Consider the following 18,960-nt stretch of genomic DNA (forward strand, 5'->3'; position numbering starts at 1 on the left):
TTTAGACTGTATCTAAACCTGCTCCAACATGGACTGACATTCTGGCCTACTTTCAGCCGATGCGACTTGTCTGTCGCTGAACAGTCGCTTTTTATGTATTCAGCACCTATGTATAATGTTGTAAAAATGCTCTAGAAGCTAAAGTCGCAGAAATGTCACACATATTTGGCCTGCAACTTTCTGTGCGACAAATTCAGACAGGAAAAATCAGTATAAATCCTTAGAAAATTATCCCCCAGTGTCTCCATCTGCTGGCGGTATTGAATAAGCATTGCTGCACTGATGGGGTATGCATTAGACGAAAAAAAAGAAGAAAAAGAAGAATAATACGCCCAGAAAAGAGGCGAAAAGGAGAAAAACGTAAAAAAACGTGAAAAAAAAGTAAGAGGAAGAGAAGGGAAAAAGGTGGAAATGGGTTTAAAAGTGATTTCGGCGGAGAAATATATATATATATATATATATATATATATATATATATATATATACGCGCACACACACACATATATATAAACGTATTCTCCGTTGAGATATTGCAGCCGCTGCTGTGTCCAGGCCCAGGAGCCTTAGCACTGTGCTGTGATGTCACTCAATACCACTGACATCACTAGGTGTAAACAACATCTCTCCTTTGCTGTGTATGTGACTATGGAGCTGTTTGGTGATGTCGTCTATTATGGCCTTCATAGAAGCAACAGGAGATTGTTGCATCCATCTAGAACCCTCAGAACTACAGTGCTATGATGTCACTCACTTCCACAGGCCTTGCAGAGTGTAAACAACAACAACCCAGCTTTGTTGTGTATGTAACCATAGGGATTTGTGATGTCACCTAGAACCTTCACAGCAGCGACAGCTTTATGAGGAGCATCAGCACTGCTCTGCCTGAGCAGAACCATCACCGCCATAGGTTGTCAAATAACCCGGATTTAACCCACACAGGTAAGTCCAATGGGGTGCAGGCATGTCCTCTATGCTTACAGCTTCCCGTGGGTGTTGGTTTGATACCGTTTGGGGACAGCCAAGGAGGCATCTGCAGGCAACAAAGGTAGGTGTGTGCTTGTGTGTGTGTTTCCTATGCAGATCCTAAGCCCAGTGTCACATGCAAGTAGGAGGAGTAAGAAGGGTTCCTGGCAAATCCGGGTTATGGATTGCATTTAAAAAGGCCCCGTGGGAGTGCAATGGGCCCCTGTCTTGCTGCTTAGCAATAATGGTATGGGTTTAGGTTCTGCTGTGTGTACTGGTGGTTGACTGCCCCCCAGCCCAGAGTGTGCATGGAAAATTGTCTGGCAGCCTCCCTGACAGCAAGCAGTGATAGTGCCCATGAAGGGGACCTTGTTGGGCCCGCCCCTTTCACGGTTATCGCTTCTCGGCCTTTTGGCTAAGATCAAGTGTAGTATCTGTTCTTATCAGTTTAATATCTGATACGTCCCCTATCTGGGGACCATATATTAAATGGATTTTTGAGAACGGGGGCCGATTTCGAAGCTTGCTTCCGTCGCCCTATGCATTGACCCGATATGGCAGTATCTTCGGGTACAGTGCACCACCCCCTTACAGGGTTAAAAAGAAAGATTCCTACTTTCATTGCTACCTGCTTGCTGGCTAGCCAGCTAGCCAGCCCTGTGGGCCTTGCTGCTGCTGCTGCAGCCAAAAAACAAAAGGTGGTGCTGCTGCTGCTTCTGCTGCTTCTGCTTCTGCTTGTGTCTGGCCGCTGTTGGAGCGTCCAGGCACAGGACTTCTGCTGCTGCTGACTAAATGGCCTCCTTAATTGGATCATTTGAGTAGCCAGCACACCTGTGCAGGTAGGGCATGACATGATAGGCAGCTGCCTTGATAGCGGGTGGGTGCTGAATGTTCCTAATTGACAAAATAAGATTAATGCTTATGAAGAAATATAAAATCTCATCCCTTCCCCAATATCGCGCCACACCCCTACCCCTTAATTCCCTGGTTGAACTTGATGGACATATGTCTTTTTTCGACCGTACTAACTATGTAACTATGTAACATAACATGGGGGGGGTCTCCTGGCTGTTCACACAGGTGTGTCATTGCTGTACATTGACCATGCATTGCTTCTGTGGTATTGCAAAGGCAAAGACAAATGCTTCCAGCCATCCATTGCACTAATGGATTGGTCATCAGCTGGCTGTCTATGTCCCGCATCAATATAGACCAAAGTACAGAGGGTTAGGCTATGCTATTGTGCACCTACCTGATGCATCAGAAGGTGCGAGGCCCTTGCTAAATTCTGTGCACAGACTTTGAGATCTATACTTTAGACTGTATCTAAACCTGCTCCAACATGGACTGACATTCTGGCCTACTTTCAGCCGATGCGACTTGTCTGTCGCTGAACAGTCGCTTTTTATGTATTCAGCACCTATGTATAATGTTGTAAAAATGCTCTAGAAGCTAAAGTCGCAGAAATGTCACACATATTTGGCCTGCAACTTTCTGTGCGACAAATTCAGACAGGAAAAATCAGTATAAATCCTTAGAAAATTATCCCCCAGTGTCTCCATCTGCTGGCGGTATTGAATAAGCATTGCTGCACTGATGGGGTATGCATTAGACGAAAAAAAAGAAGAAAAAGAAGAATAATACGCCCAGAAAAGAGGCGAAAAGGAGAAAAACGTAAAAAAACGTGAAAAAAAAGTAAGAGGAAGAGAAGGGAAAAAAAGGTGGAAATGGGTTTAAAAGTGATTTCGGCGGAGAAATATATATATATATATATATATATATATATATATATATACGCGCACACACACACATATATATAAACGTATTCTCCGTTGAGATATTGCAGCCGCTGCTGTGTCCAGGCCCAGGAGCCTTAGCACTGTGCTGTGATGTCACTCAATACCACTGACATCACTAGGTGTAAACAACATCTCTCCTTTGCTGTGTATGTGACTATGGAGCTGTTTGGTGATGTCGTCTATTATGGCCTTCATAGAAGCAACAGGAGATTGTTGCATCCATCTAGAACCCTCAGAACTACAGTGCTATGATGTCACTCACTTCCACAGGCCTTGCAGAGTGTAAACAACAACAACCCAGCTTTGTTGTGTATGTAACCATAGGGATTTGTGATGTCACCTAGAACCTTCACAGCAGCGACAGCTTTATGAGGAGCATCAGCACTGCTCTGCCTGAGCAGAACCATCACCGCCATAGGTTGTCAAATAACCCGGATTTAACCCACACAGGTAAGTCCAATGGGGTTCCAATGGGGTGCAGGCATGTCCTCTATGCTTACAGCTTCCCGTGGGTGTTGGTTTGATACCGTTTGGGGACAGCCAAGGAGGCATCTGCAGGCAACAAAGGTAGGTGTGTGCTTGTGTGTGTGTTTCCTATGCAGATCCTAAGCCCAGTGTCACATGCAAGTAGGAGGAGTAAGAAGGGTTCCTGGCAAATCCGGGTTATGGATTGCATTTAAAAAGGCCCCGTGGGAGTGCAATGGGCCCCTGTCTTGCTGCTTAGCAATAATGGTATGGGTTTAGGTTCTGCTGTGTGTACTGGTGGTTGACTGCCCCCCAGCCCAGAGTGTGCATGGAAAATTGTCTGGCAGCCTCCCTGACAGCAAGCAGTGATAGTGCCCATGAAGGGGACCTTGTTGGGCCCGCCCCTTTCACGGTTATCGCTTCTCGGCCTTTTGGCTAAGATCAAGTGTAGTATCTGTTCTTATCAGTTTAATATCTGATACGTCCCCTATCTGGGGACCATATATTAAATGGATTTTTGAGAACGGGGGCCGATTTCGAAGCTTGCTTCCGTCGCCCTATGCATTGACCCGATATGGCAGTATCTTCGGGTACAGTGCACCACCCCCTTACAGGGTTAAAAAGAAAGATTCCTACTTTCATTGCTACCTGCTTGCTGGCTAGCCAGCTAGCCAGCCCTGTGGGCCTTGCTGCTGCTGCTGCAGCCAAAAAACAAAAGGTGGTGCTGCTGCTGCTTCTGCTGCTTCTGCTTCTGCTTGTGTCTGGCCGCTGTTGGAGCGTCCAGGCACAGGACTTCTGCTGCTGCTGACTAAATGGCCTCCTTAATTGGATCATTTGAGTAGCCAGCACACCTGTGCAGGTAGGGCATGACATGATAGGCAGCTGCCTTGATAGCGGGTGGGTGCTGAATGTTCCTAATTGACAAAATAAGATTAATGCTTATGAAGAAATATAAAATCTCATCCCTTCCCCAATATCGCGCCACACCCCTACCCCTTAATTCCCTGGTTGAACTTGATGGACATATGTCTTTTTTCGACCGTACTAACTATGTAACTATGTAACATAACATGGGGGGGGTCTCCTGGCTGTTCACACAGGTGTGTCATTGCTGTACATTGACCATGCATTGCTTCTGTGGTATTGCAAAGGCAAAGACAAATGCTTCCAGCCATCCATTGCACTAATGGATTGGTCATCAGCTGGCTGTCTATGTCCCGCATCAATATAGACCAAAGTACAGAGGGTTAGGCTATGCTATTGTGCACCTACCTGATGCATCAGAAGGTGCGAGGCCCTTGCTAAATTCTGTGCACAGACTTTGAGATCTATACTTTAGACTGTATCTAAACCTGCTCCAACATGGACTGACATTCTGGCCTACTTTCAGCCGATGCGACTTGTCTGTCGCTGAACAGTCGCTTTTTATGTATTCAGCACCTATGTATAATGTTGTAAAAATGCTCTAGAAGCTAAAGTCGCAGAAATGTCACACATATTTGGCCTGCAACTTTCTGTGCGACAAATTCAGACAGGAAAAATCAGTATAAATCCTTAGAAAATTATCCCCCAGTGTCTCCATCTGCTGGCGGTATTGAATAAGCATTGCTGCACTGATGGGGTATGCATTAGACGAAAAAAAAGAAGAAAAAGAAGAATAATACGCCCAGAAAAGAGGCGAAAAGGAGAAAAACGTAAAAAAACGTGAAAAAAAAGTAAGAGGAAGAGAAGGGAAAAAAAGGTGGAAATGGGTTTAAAAGTGATTTCGGCGGAGAAATATATATATATATATATATATATATATATATATATATATATACGCGCACACACACACATATATATAAACGTATTCTCCGTTGAGATATTGCAGCCGCTGCTGTGTCCAGGCCCAGGAGCCTTAGCACTGTGCTGTGATGTCACTCAATACCACTGACATCACTAGGTGTAAACAACATCTCTCCTTTGCTGTGTATGTGACTATGGAGCTGTTTGGTGATGTCGTCTATTATGGCCTTCATAGAAGCAACAGGAGATTGTTGCATCCATCTAGAACCCTCAGAACTACAGTGCTATGATGTCACTCACTTCCACAGGCCTTGCAGAGTGTAAACAACAACAACCCAGCTTTGTTGTGTATGTAACCATAGGGATTTGTGATGTCACCTAGAACCTTCACAGCAGCGACAGCTTTATGAGGAGCATCAGCACTGCTCTGCCTGAGCAGAACCATCACCGCCATAGGTTGTCAAATAACCCGGATTTAACCCACACAGGTAAGTCCAATGGGGTGCAGGCATGTCCTCTATGCTTACAGCTTCCCGTGGGTGTTGGTTTGATACCGTTTGGGGACAGCCAAGGAGGCATCTGCAGGCAACAAAGGTAGGTGTGTGCTTGTGTGTGTGTTTCCTATGCAGATCCTAAGCCCAGTGTCACATGCAAGTAGGAGGAGTAAGAAGGGTTCCTGGCAAATCCGGGTTATGGATTGCATTTAAAAAGGCCCCGAGGGAGTGCAATGGGCCCCTGTCTTGCTGCTTAGCAATAATGGTATGGGTTTAGGTTCTGCTGTGTGTACTGGTGGTTGACTGCCCCCCAGCCCAGAGTGTGCATGGAAAATTGTCTGGCAGCCTCCCTGACAGCAAGCAGTGATAGTGCCCATGAAGGGGACCTTGTTGGGCCCGCCCCTTTCACGGTTATCGCTTCTCGGCCTTTTGGCTAAGATCAAGTGTAGTATCTGTTCTTATCAGTTTAATATCTGATACGTCCCCTATCTGGGGACCATATATTAAATGGATTTTTGAGAACGGGGGCCGATTTCGAAGCTTGCTTCCGTCGCCCTATGCATTGACCCGATATGGCAGTATCTTCGGGTACAGTGCACCACCCCCTTACAGGGTTAAAAAGAAAGATTCCTACTTTCATTGCTACCTGCTTGCTGGCTAGCCAGCTAGCCAGCCCTGTGGGCCTTGCTGCTGCTGCTGCAGCCAAAAAACAAAAGGTGGTGCTGCTGCTGCTTCTGCTGCTTCTGCTTCTGCTTGTGTCTGGCCGCTGTTGGAGCGTCCAGGCACAGGACTTCTGCTGCTGCTGACTAAATGGCCTCCTTAATTGGATCATTTGAGTAGCCAGCACACCTGTGCAGGTAGGGCATGACATGATAGGCAGCTGCCTTGATAGCGGGTGGGTGCTGAATGTTCCTAATTGACAAAATAAGATTAATGCTTATGAAGAAATATAAAATCTCATCCCTTCCCCAATATCGCGCCACACCCCTACCCCTTAATTCCCTGGTTGAACTTGATGGACATATGTCTTTTTTCGACCGTACTAACTATGTAACTATGTAACATAACATGGGGGGGGTCTCCTGGCTGTTCACACAGGTGTGTCATTGCTGTACATTGACCATGCATTGCTTCTGTGGTATTGCAAAGGCAAAGACAAATGCTTCCAGCCATCCATTGCACTAATGGATTGGTCATCAGCTGGCTGTCTATGTCCCGCATCAATATAGACCAAAGTACAGAGGGTTAGGCTATGCTATTGTGCACCTACCTGATGCATCAGAAGGTGCGAGGCCCTTGCTAAATTCTGTGCACAGACTTTGAGATCTATACTTTAGACTGTATCTAAACCTGCTCCAACATGGACTGACATTCTGGCCTACTTTCAGCCGATGCGACTTGTCTGTCGCTGAACAGTCGCTTTTTATGTATTCAGCACCTATGTATAATGTTGTAAAAATGCTCTAGAAGCTAAAGTCGCAGAAATGTCACACATATTTGGCCTGCAACTTTCTGTGCGACAAATTCAGACAGGAAAAATCAGTATAAATCCTTAGAAAATTATCCCCCAGTGTCTCCATCTGCTGGCGGTATTGAATAAGCATTGCTGCACTGATGGGGTATGCATTAGACGAAAAAAAAGAAGAAAAAGAAGAATAATACGCCCAGAAAAGAGGCGAAAAGGAGAAAAACGTAAAAAAACGTGAAAAAAAAGTAAGAGGAAGAGAAGGGAAAAAAAGGTGGAAATGGGTTTAAAAGTGATTTCGGCGGAGAAATATATATATATATATATATATATATATATATATATATATATACGCGCACACACACACATATATATAAACGTATTCTCCGTTGAGATATTGCAGCCGCTGCTGTGTCCAGGCCCAGGAGCCTTAGCACTGTGCTGTGATGTCACTCAATACCACTGACATCACTAGGTGTAAACAACATCTCTCCTTTGCTGTGTATGTGACTATGGAGCTGTTTGGTGATGTCGTCTATTATGGCCTTCATAGAAGCAACAGGAGATTGTTGCATCCATCTAGAACCCTCAGAACTACAGTGCTATGATGTCACTCACTTCCACAGGCCTTGCAGAGTGTAAACAACAACAACCCAGCTTTGTTGTGTATGTAACCATAGGGATTTGTGATGTCACCTAGAACCTTCACAGCAGCGACAGCTTTATGAGGAGCATCAGCACTGCTCTGCCTGAGCAGAACCATCACCGCCATAGGTTGTCAAATAACCCGGATTTAACCCACACAGGTAAGTCCAATGGGGTGCAGGCATGTCCTCTATGCTTACAGCTTCCCGTGGGTGTTGGTTTGATACCGTTTGGGGACAGCCAAGGAGGCATCTGCAGGCAACAAAGGTAGGTGTGTGCTTGTGTGTGTGTTTCCTATGCAGATCCTAAGCCCAGTGTCACATGCAAGTAGGAGGAGTAAGAAGGGTTCCTGGCAAATCCGGGTTATGGATTGCATTTAAAAAGGCCCCGTGGGAGTGCAATGGGCCCCTGTCTTGCTGCTTAGCAATAATGGTATGGGTTTAGGTTCTGCTGTGTGTACTGGTGGTTGACTGCCCCCCAGCCCAGAGTGTGCATGGAAAATTGTCTGGCAGCCTCCCTGACAGCAAGCAGTGATAGTGCCCATGAAGGGGACCTTGTTGGGCCCGCCCCTTTCACGGTTATCGCTTCTCGGCCTTTTGGCTAAGATCAAGTGTAGTATCTGTTCTTATCAGTTTAATATCTGATACGTCCCCTATCTGGGGACCATATATTAAATGGATTTTTGAGAACGGGGGCCGATTTCGAAGCTTGCTTCCGTCGCCCTATGCATTGACCCGATATGGCAGTATCTTCGGGTACAGTGCACCACCCCCTTACAGGGTTAAAAAGAAAGATTCCTACTTTCATTGCTACCTGCTTGCTGGCTAGCCAGCTAGCCAGCCCTGTGGGCCTTGCTGCTGCTGCTGCAGCCAAAAAACAAAAGGTGGTGCTGCTGCTGCTTCTGCTGCTTCTGCTTCTGCTTGTGTCTGGCCGCTGTTGGAGCGTCCAGGCACAGGACTTCTGCTGCTGCTGACTAAATGGCCTCCTTAATTGGATCATTTGAGTAGCCAGCACACCTGTGCAGGTAGGGCATGACATGATAGGCAGCTGCCTTGATAGCGGGTGGGTGCTGAATGTTCCTAATTGACAAAATAAGATTAATGCTTATGAAGAAATATAAAATCTCATCCCTTCCCCAATATCGCGCCACACCCCTACCCCTTAATTCCCTGGTTGAACTTGATGGACATATGTCTTTTTTCGACCGTACTAACTATGTAACTATGTAACATAACATGGGGGGGGTCTCCTGGCTGTTCACACAGGTGTGTCATTGCTGTACATTGACCATGCATTGCTTCTGTGGTATTGCAAAGGCAAAGACAAATGCTTCCAGCCATCCATTGCACTAATGGATTGGTCATCAGCTGGCTGTCTATGTCCCGCATCAATATAGACCAAAGTACAGAGGGTTAGGCTATGCTATTGTGCACCTACCTGATGCATCAGAAGGTGCGAGGCCCTTGCTAAATTCTGTGCACAGACTTTGAGATCTATACTTTAGACTGTATCTAAACCTGCTCCAACATGGACTGACATTCTGGCCTACTTTCAGCCGATGCGACTTGTCTGTCGCTGAACAGTCGCTTTTTATGTATTCAGCACCTATGTATAATGTTGTAAAAATGCTCTAGAAGCTAAAGTCGCAGAAATGTCACACATATTTGGCCTGCAACTTTCTGTGCGACAAATTCAGACAGGAAAAATCAGTATAAATCCTTAGAAAATTATCCCCCAGTGTCTCCATCTGCTGGCGGTATTGAATAAGCATTGCTGCACTGATGGGGTATGCATTAGACGAAAAAAAAAGAAGAAAAAGAAGAATAATACGCCCAGAAAAGAGGCGAAAAGGAGAAAAACGTAAAAAAACGTGAAAAAAAAGTAAGAGGAAGAGAAGGGAAAAAAAGGTGGAAATGGGTTTAAAAGTGATTTCGGCGGAGAAATATATATATATATATATATATATATATATATATATATACGCGCACACACACACATATATATAAACGTATTCTCCGTTGAGATATTGCAGCCGCTGCTGTGTCCAGGCCCAGGAGCCTTAGCACTGTGCTGTGATGTCACTCAATACCACTGACATCACTAGGTGTAAACAACATCTCTCCTTTGCTGTGTATGTGACTATGGAGCTGTTTGGTGATGTCGTCTATTATGGCCTTCATAGAAGCAACAGGAGATTGTTGCATCCATCTTGAACCCTCAGAACTACAGTGCTATGATGTCACTCACTTCCACAGGCCTTGCAGAGTGTAAACAACAACAACCCAGCTTTGTTGTGTATGTAACCATAGGGATTTGTGATGTCACCTAGAACCTTCACAGCAGCGACAGCTTTATGAGGAGCATCAGCACTGCTCTGCCTGAGCAGAACCATCACCGCCATAGGTTGTCAAATAACCCGGATTTAACCCACACAGGTAAGTCCAATGGGGTGCAGGCATGTCCTCTATGCTTACAGCTTCCCGTGGGTGTTGGTTTGATACCGTTTGGGGACAGCCAAGGAGGCATCTGCAGGCAACAAAGGTAGGTGTGTGCTTGTGTGTGTGTTTCCTATGCAGATCCTAAGCCCAGTGTCACATGCAAGTAGGAGGAGTAAGAAGGGTTCCTGGCAAATCCGGGTTATGGATTGCATTTAAAAAGGCCCCGTGGGAGTGCAATGGGCCCCTGTCTTGCTGCTTAGCAATAATGGTATGGGTTTAGGTTCTGCTGTGTGTACTGGTGGTTGACTGCCCCCCAGCCCAGAGTGTGCATGGAAAATTGTCTGGCAGCCTCCCTGACAGCAAGCAGTGATAGTGCCCATGAAGGGGACCTTGTTGGGCCCGCCCCTTTCACGGTTATCGCTTCTCGGCCTTTTGGCTAAGATCAAGTGTAGTATCTGTTCTTATCAGTTTAATATCTGATACGTCCCCTATCTGGGGACCATATATTAAATGGATTTTTGAGAACGGGGGCCGATTTCGAAGCTTGCTTCCGTCGCCCTATGCATTGACCCGATATGGCAGTATCTTCGGGTACAGTGCACCACCCCCTTACAGGGTTAAAAAGAAAGATTCCTACTTTCATTGCTACCTGCTTGCTGGCTAGCCAGCTAGCCAGCCCTGTGGGCCTTGCTGCTGCTGCTGCAGCCAAAAAACAAAAGGTGGTGCTGCTGCTGCTTCTGCTGCTTCTGCTTCTGCTTGTGTCTGGCCGCTGTTGGAGCGTCCAGGCACAGGACTTCTGCTGCTGCTGACTAAATGGCCTCCTTAATTGGATCATTTGAGTAGCCAGCACACCTGTGCAGGTAGGGCATGACATGATAGGCAGCTGCCTTGATAGCGGGTGGGTGCTGAATGTTCCTAATTGACAAAATAAGATTAATGCTTATGAAGAAATATAAAATCTCATCCCTTCCCCAATATCGCGCCACACCCCTACCCCTTAATTCCCTGGTTGAACTTGATGGACATATGTCTTTTTTCGACCGTACTAACTATGTAACTATGTAACATAACATGGGGGGGGTCTCCTGGCTGTTCACACAGGTGTGTCATTGCTGTACATTGACCATGCATTGCTTCTGTGGTATTGCAAAGGCAAAGACAAATGCTTCCAGCCATCCATTGCACTAATGGATTGGTCATCAGCTGGCTGTCTATGTCCCGCATCAATATAGACCAAAGTACAGAGGGTTAGGCTATGCTATTGTGCACCTACCTGATGCATCAGAAGGTGCGAGGCCCTTGCTAAATTCTGTGCACAGACTTTGAGATCTATACTTTAGACTGTATCTAAACCTGCTCCAACATGGACTGACATTCTGGCCTACTTTCAGCCGATGCGACTTGTCTGTCGCTGAACAGTCGCTTTTTATGTATTCAGCACCTATGTATAATGTTGTAAAAATGCTCTAGAAGCTAAAGTCGCAGAAATGTCACACATATTTGGCCTGCAACTTTCTGTGCGACAAATTCAGACAGGAAAAATCAGTATAAATCCTTAGAAAATTATCCCCCAGTGTCTCCATCTGCTGGCGGTATTGAATAAGCATTGCTGCACTGATGGGGTATGCATTAGACGAAAAAAAAGAAGAAAAAGAAGAATAATACGCCCAGAAAAGAGGCGAAAAGGAGAAAAACGTAAAAAAACGTGAAAAAAAAGTAAGAGGAAGAGAAGGGAAAAAAAGGTGGAAATGGGTTTAAAAGTGATTTCGGCGGAGAAATATATATATATATATATATATATATATATATATATATATATATACGCGCACACACACACATATATATAAACGTATTCTCCGTTGAGATATTGCAGCCGCTGCTGTGTCCAGGCCCAGGAGCCTTAGCACTGTGCTGTGATGTCACTCAATACCACTGACATCACTAGGTGTAAACAACATCTCTCCTTTGCTGTGTATGTGACTATGGAGCTGTTTGGTGATGTCGTCTATTATGGCCTTCATAGAAGCAACAGGAGATTGTTGCATCCATCTAGAACCCTCAGAACTACAGTGCTATGATGTCACTCACTTCCACAGGCCTTGCAGAGTGTAAACAACAACAACCCAGCTTTGTTGTGTATGTAACCATAGGGATTTGTGATGTCACCTAGAACCTTCACAGCAGCGACAGCTTTATGAGGAGCATCAGCACTGCTCTGCCTGAGCAGAACCATCACCGCCATAGGTTGTCAAATAACCCGGATTTAACCCACACAGGTAAGTCCAATGGGGTGCAGGCATGTCCTCTATGCTTACAGCTTCCCGTGGGTGTTGGTTTGATACCGTTTGGGGACAGCCAAGGAGGCATCTGCAGGCAACAAAGGTAGGTGTGTGCTTGTGTGTGTGTTTCCTATGCAGATCCTAAGCCCAGTGTCACATGCAAGTAGGAGGAGTAAGAAGGGTTCCTGGCAAATCCGGGTTATGGATTGCATTTAAAAAGGCCCCGTGGGAGTGCAATGGGCCCCTGTCTTGCTGCTTAGCAATAATGGTATGGGTTTAGGTTCTGCTGTGTGTACTGGTGGTTGACTGCCCCCCAGCCCAGAGTGTGCATGGAAAATTGTCTGGCAGCCTCCCTGACAGCAAGCAGTGATAGTGCCCATGAAGGGGACCTTGTTGGGCCCGCCCCTTTCACGGTTATCGCTTCTCGGCCTTTTGGCTAAGATCAAGTGTAGTATCTGTTCTTATCAGTTTAATATCTGATACGTCCCCTATCTGGGGACCATATATTAAATGGATTTTTGAGAACGGGGGCCGATTTCGAAGCTTGCTTCCGTCGCCCTATGCATTGACCCGATATGGCAGTATCTTCGGGTACAGTGCACCACCCCCTTACAGGGTTAAAAAGAAAGATTCCTACTTTCATTGCTACCTGCTTGCTGGCTAGCCAGCTAGCCAGCCCTGTGGGCCTTGCTGCTGCTGCTGCAGCCAAAAAACAAAAGGTGGTGCTGCTGCTGCTTCTGCTGCTTCTGCTTCTGCTTGTGTCTGGCCGCTGTTGGAGCGTCCAGGCACAGGACTTCTGCTGCTGCTGACTAAATGGCCTCCTTAATTGGATCATTTGAGTAGCCAGCACACCTGTGCAGGTAGGGCATGACATGATAGGCAGCTGCCTTGATAGCGGGTGGGTGCTGAATGTTCCTAATTGACAAAATAAGATTAATGCTTATGAAGAAATATAAAATCTCATCCCTTCCCCAATATCGCGCCACACCCCTACCCCTTAATTCCCTGGTTGAACTTGATGGACATATGTCTTTTTTCGACCGTACTAACTATGTAACTATGTAACATAACATGGGGGGGGTCTCCTGGCTGTTCACACAGGTGTGTCATTGCTGTACATTGACCATGCATTGCTTCTGTGGTATTGCAAAGGCAAAGACAAATGCTTCCAGCCATCCATTGCACTAATGGATTGGTCATCAGCTGGCTGTCTATGTCCCGCATCAATATAGACCAAAGTACAGAGGGTTAGGCTATGCTATTGTGCACCTACCTGATGCATCAGAAGGTGCGAGGCCCTTGCTAAATTCTGTGCACAGACTTTGAGATCTATACTTTAGACTGTATCTAAACCTGCTCCAACATGGACTGACATTCTGGCCTACTTTCAGCCGATGCGACTTGTCTGTCGCTGAACAGTCGCTTTTTATGTATTCAGCACCTATGTATAATGTTGTAAAAATGCTCTAGAAGCTAAAGTCGCAGAAATGTCACACATATTTGGCCTGCAACTTTCTGTGCGACAAATTCAGACAGGAAAAATCAGTATAAATCCTTAGAAAATTATCCCCCAGTGTCTCCATCTGCTGGCGGTATTGAATAAGCATTGCTGCACTGATGGGGTATGCATTAGACGAAAAAAAAGAAGAAAAAGAAGAATAATACGCCCAGAAAAGAGGCGAAAAGGAGAAAAACGTAAAAAAACGTGAAAAAAAAGTAAGAGGAAGAGAAGGGAAAAAAAGGTGGAAATGGGTTTAAAAGTGATTTCGGCGGAGAAATATATATATATATATATATATATATATATATATATATACGCGCACACACACACATATATATAAACGTATTCTCCGTTGAGATATTGCAGCCGCTGCTGTGTCCAGGCCCAGGAGCCTTAGCACTGTGCTGTGATGTCACTCAATACCACTGACATCACTAGGTGTAAACAACATCTCTCCTTTGCTGTGTATGTGACTATGGAGCTGTTTGGTGATGTCGTCTATTATGGCCTTCATAGAAGCAACAGGAGATTGTTGCATCCATCTAGAACCCTCAGAACTACAGTGCTATGATGTCACTCACTTCCACAGGCCTTGCAGAGTGTAAACAACAACAACCCAGCTTTGTTGTGTATGTAACCATAGGGATTTGTGATGTCACCTAGAACCTTCACAGCAGCGACAGCTTTATGAGGAGCATCAGCACTGCTCTGCCTGAGCAGAACCATCACCGCCATAGGTTGTCAAATAACCCGGATTTAACCCACACAGGTAAGTCCAATGGGGTGCAGGCATGTCCTCTATGCTTACAGCTTCCCGTGGGTGTTGGTTTGATACCGTTTGGGGACAGCCAAGGAGGCATCTGCAGGCAACAAAGGTAGGTGTGTGCTTGTGTGTGTGTTTCCTATGCAGATCCTAAGCCCAGTGTCACATGCAAGTAGGAGGAGTAAGAAGGGTTCCTGGCAAATCCGGGTTATGGATTGCATTTAAAAAGGAGGCCCCGTGGGAGTGCAATGGGCCCCTGTCTTGCTGCTTAGCAATAATGGTATGGGTTTAGGTTCTGCTGTGTGTACTGGTGGTTGACTGCCCCCCAGCCCAGAGTGTGCATGGAAAATTGTCTGGCAGCCTCCCTGACAGCAAGCAGTGATAGTGCCCATGAAGGGGACCTTGTTGGGCCCGCCCCTTTCACGGTTATCGCTTCTCGGCCTTTTGGCTAAGATCAAGTGTAGTATCTGTTCTTATCAGTTTAATATCTGATACGTCCCCTATCTGGGGACCATATATTAAATGGATTTTTGAGAACGGGGGCCGATTTCGAAGCTTGCTTCCGTCGCCCTATGCATTGACCCGATATGGCAGTATCTTCGGGTACAGTGCACCACCCCCTTACAGGGTTAAAAAGAAAGATTCCTACTTTCATTGCTACCTGCTTGCTGGCTAGCCAGCTAGCCAGCCCTGTGGGCCTTGCTGCTGCTGCTGCAGCCAAAAAACAAAAGGTGGTGCTGCTGCTGCTTCTGCTGCTTCTGCTTCTGCTTATGTCTGGCCGCTGTTGGAGCGTCCAGGCACAGGACTTCTGCTGCTGCTGACTAAATGGCCTCCTTAATTGGATCATTTGAGTAGCCAGCACACCTGTGCAGGTAGGGCATGACATGATAGGCAGCTGCCTTGATAGCGGGTGGGTGCTGAATGTTCCTAATTGACAAAATAAGATTAATGCTTATGAAGAAATATAAAATCTCATCCCTTCCCCAATATCGCGCCACACCCCTACCCCTTAATTCCCTGGTTGAACTTGATGGACATATGTCTTTTTTCGACCGTACTAACTATGTAACTATGTAACATAACATGGGGGGGGTCTCCTGGCTGTTCACACAGGTGTGTCATTGCTGTACATTGACCATGCATTGCTTCTGTGGTATTGCAAAGGCAAAGACAAATGCTTCCAGCCATCCATTGCACTAATGGATTGGTCATCAGCTGGCTGTCTATGTCCCGCATCAATATAGACCAAAGTACAGAGGGTTAGGCTATGCTATTGTGCACCTACCTGATGCATCAGAAGGTGCGAGGCCCTTGCTAAATTCTGTGCACAGACTTTGAGATCTATACTTTAGACTGTATCTAAACCTGCTCCAACATGGACTGACATTCTGGCCTACTTTCAGCCGATGCGACTTGTCTGTCGCTGAACAGTCGCTTTTTATGTATTCAGCACCTATGTATAATGTTGTAAAAATGCTCTAGAAGCTAAAGTCGCAGAAATGTCACACATATTTGGCCTGCAACTTTCTGTGCGACAAATTCAGACAGGAAAAATCAGTATAAATCCTTAGAAAATTATCCCCCAGTGTCTCCATCTGCTGGCGGTATTGAATAAGCATTGCTGCACTGATGGGGTATGCATTAGACGAAAAAAAAGAAGAAAAAGAAGAATAATACGCCCAGAAAAGAGGCGAAAAGGAGAAAAACGTAAAAAAACGTGAAAAAAAAGTAAGAGGAAGAGAAGGGAAAAAAAGGTGGAAATGGGTTTAAAAGTGATTTCGGCGGAGAAATATATATACACACACATATATATAAACGTATTCTCCGTTGAGATATTGCAGCCGCTGCTGTGTCCAGGCCCAGGAGCCTTAGCACTGTGCTGTGATGTCACTCAATACCACTGACATCACTAGGTGTAAACAACATCTCTCCTTTGCTGTGTATGTGACTATGGAGCTGTTTGGTGATGTCGTCTATTATGGCCTTCATAGAAGCAACAGGAGATTGTTGCATCCATCTAGAACCCTCAGAACTACAGTGCTATGATGTCACTCACTTCCACAGGCCTTGCAGAGTGTAAACAACAACAACCCAGCTTTGTTGTGTATGTAACCATAGGGATTTGTGATGTCACCTAGAACCTTCACAGCAGCGACAGCTTTATGAGGAGCATCAGCACTGCTCTGCCTGAGCAGAACCATCACCGCCATAGGTTGTCAAATAACCCGGATTTAACCCACACAGGTAAGTCCAATGGGGTGCAGGCATGTCCTCTATGCTTACAGCTTCCCGTGGGTGTTGGTTTGATACCGTTTGGGGACAGCCAAGGAGGCATCTGCAGGCAACAAAGGTAGGTGTGTGCTTGTGTGTGTGTTTCCTATGCAGATCCTAAGCCCAGTGTCACATGCAAGTAGGAGGAGTAAGAAGGGTTCCTGGCAAATCCGGGTTATGGATTGCATTTAAAAAGGCCCCGTGGGAGTGCAATGGGCCCCTGTCTTGCTGCTTAGCAATAATGGTATGGGTTTAGGTTCTGCTGTGTGTACTGGTGGTTGACTGCCCCCCAGCCCAGAGTGTGCATGGAAAATTGTCTGGCAGCCTCCCTGACAGCAAGCAGTGATAGTGCCCATGAAGGGGACCTTGTTGGGCCCGCCCCTTTCACGGTTATCGCTTCTCGGCCTTTTGGCTAAGATCAAGTGTAGTATCTGTTCTTATCAGTTTAATATCTGATACGTCCCCTATCTGGGGACCATATATTAAATGGATTTTTGAGAACGGGGGCCGATTTCGAAGCTTGCTTCCGTCGCCCTATGCATTGACCCGATATGGCAGTATCTTCGGGTACAGTGCACCACCCCCTTACAGGGTTAAAAAGAAAGATTCCTACTTTCATTGCTACCTGCTTGCTGGCTAGCCAGCTAGCCAGCCCTGTGGGCCTTGCTGCTGCTGCTGCAGCCAAAAAACAAAAGGTGGTGCTGCTGCTGCTTCTGCTGCTTCTGCTTCTGCTTGTGTCTGGCCGCTGTTGGAGCGTCCAGGCACAGGACTTCTGCTGCTGCTGACTAAATGGCCTCCTTAATTGGATCATTTGAGTAGCCAGCACACCTGTGCAGGTAGGGCATGACATGATAGGCAGCTGCCTTGATAGCGGGTGGGTGCTGAATGTTCCTAATTGACAAAATAAGATTAATGCTTATGAAGAAATATAAAATCTCATCCCTTCCCCAATATCGCGCCACACCCCTACCCCTTAATTCCCTGGTTGAACTTGATGGACATATGTCTTTTTTCGACCGTACTAACTATGTAACTATGTAACATAACATGGGGGGGGTCTCCTGGCTGTTCACACAGGTGTGTCATTGCTGTACATTGACCATGCATTGCTTCTGTGGTATTGCAAAGGCAAAGACAAATGCTTCCAGCCATCCATTGCACTAATGGATTGGTCATCAGCTGGCTGTCTATGTCCCGCATCAATATAGACCAAAGTACAGAGGGTTAGGCTATGCTATTGTGCACCTACCTGATGCATCAGAAGGTGCGAGGCCCTTGCTAAATTCTGTGCACAGACTTTGAGATCTATACTTTAGACTGTATCTAAACCTGCTCCAACATGGACTGACATTCTGGCCTACTTTCAGCCGATGCGACTTGTCTGTCGCTGAACAGTCGCTTTTTATGTATTCAGCACCTATGTATAATGTTGTAAAAATGCTCTAGAAGCTAAAGTCGCAGAAATGTCACACATATTTGGCCTGCAACTTTCTGTGCGACAAATTCAGACAGGAAAAATCAGTATAAATCCTTAGAAAATTATCCCCCAGTGTCTCCATCTGCTGGCGGTATTGAATAAGCATTGCTGCACTGATGGGGTATGCATTAGACGAAAAAAAAGAAGAAAAAGAAGAATAATACGCCCAGAAAAGAGGCGAAAAGGAGAAAAACGTAAAAAAACGTGAAAAAAAAGTAAGAGGAAGAGAAGGGAAAAAAAGGTGGAAATGGGTTTAAAAGTGATTTCGGCGGAGAAATATATATATATATATATATATATATATATATATATATATATATACGCGCACACACACACATATATATAAACGTATTCTCCGTTGAGATATTGCAGCCGCTGCTGTGTCCAGGCCCAGGAGCCTTAGCACTGTGCTGTGATGTCACTCAATACCACTGACATCACTAGGTGTAAACAACATCTCTCCTTTGCTGTGTATGTGACTATGGAGCTGTTTGGTGATGTCGTCTATTATGGCCTTCATAGAAGCAACAGGAGATTGTTGCATCCATCTAGAACCCTCAGAACTACAGTGCTATGATGTCACTCACTTCCACAGGCCTTGCAGAGTGTAAACAA

At 45.8% G+C, this 18,960-nt stretch overlaps 8 non-coding genes across 8 annotated transcripts; all 8 read left to right on the top strand.

The window, feature by feature from the left end:
• Nucleotides 1-1,358: 1,358 nt before the first annotated feature.
• On the top strand, nt 1,359-1,549 carry LOC130336374 (U2 spliceosomal RNA). The gene has a single exon (XR_008877811.1). It is a non-coding gene; the product is annotated as a U2 spliceosomal RNA (small nuclear RNA).
• Nucleotides 1,550-3,642: 2,093 nt separating this feature from the next.
• On the top strand, nt 3,643-3,833 carry LOC130336376 (U2 spliceosomal RNA). Its single transcript, XR_008877813.1, has one exon. It is a non-coding gene; the product is annotated as a U2 spliceosomal RNA (small nuclear RNA).
• A 2,086-nt stretch (nt 3,834-5,919) lies between these two features.
• On the top strand, nt 5,920-6,110 carry LOC130336377 (U2 spliceosomal RNA). Its single transcript, XR_008877814.1, has one exon. It is a non-coding gene; the product is annotated as a U2 spliceosomal RNA (small nuclear RNA).
• A 2,086-nt stretch (nt 6,111-8,196) lies between these two features.
• Nucleotides 8,197-8,387, top strand: LOC130336378 (U2 spliceosomal RNA). The gene has a single exon (XR_008877815.1). It is a non-coding gene; the product is annotated as a U2 spliceosomal RNA (small nuclear RNA).
• A 2,083-nt stretch (nt 8,388-10,470) lies between these two features.
• On the top strand, nt 10,471-10,661 carry LOC130336379 (U2 spliceosomal RNA). The gene has a single exon (XR_008877816.1). It is a non-coding gene; the product is annotated as a U2 spliceosomal RNA (small nuclear RNA).
• Nucleotides 10,662-12,749: 2,088 nt separating this feature from the next.
• LOC130336380 (U2 spliceosomal RNA) lies at nt 12,750-12,940 on the top strand. Its single transcript, XR_008877817.1, has one exon. It is a non-coding gene; the product is annotated as a U2 spliceosomal RNA (small nuclear RNA).
• Nucleotides 12,941-15,025: 2,085 nt separating this feature from the next.
• LOC130336381 (U2 spliceosomal RNA) lies at nt 15,026-15,216 on the top strand. Its single transcript, XR_008877818.1, has one exon. It is a non-coding gene; the product is annotated as a U2 spliceosomal RNA (small nuclear RNA).
• Nucleotides 15,217-17,260: 2,044 nt separating this feature from the next.
• On the top strand, nt 17,261-17,451 carry LOC130336382 (U2 spliceosomal RNA). The gene has a single exon (XR_008877819.1). It is a non-coding gene; the product is annotated as a U2 spliceosomal RNA (small nuclear RNA).
• Nucleotides 17,452-18,960: the final 1,509 nt, after the last annotated feature.

Source organism: Hyla sarda, unplaced genomic scaffold, assembly GCF_029499605.1.
Source record: "Hyla sarda isolate aHylSar1 unplaced genomic scaffold, aHylSar1.hap1 scaffold_478, whole genome shotgun sequence".
Lineage (NCBI taxonomy): Eukaryota > Metazoa > Chordata > Amphibia > Anura > Hylidae > Hyla > Hyla sarda.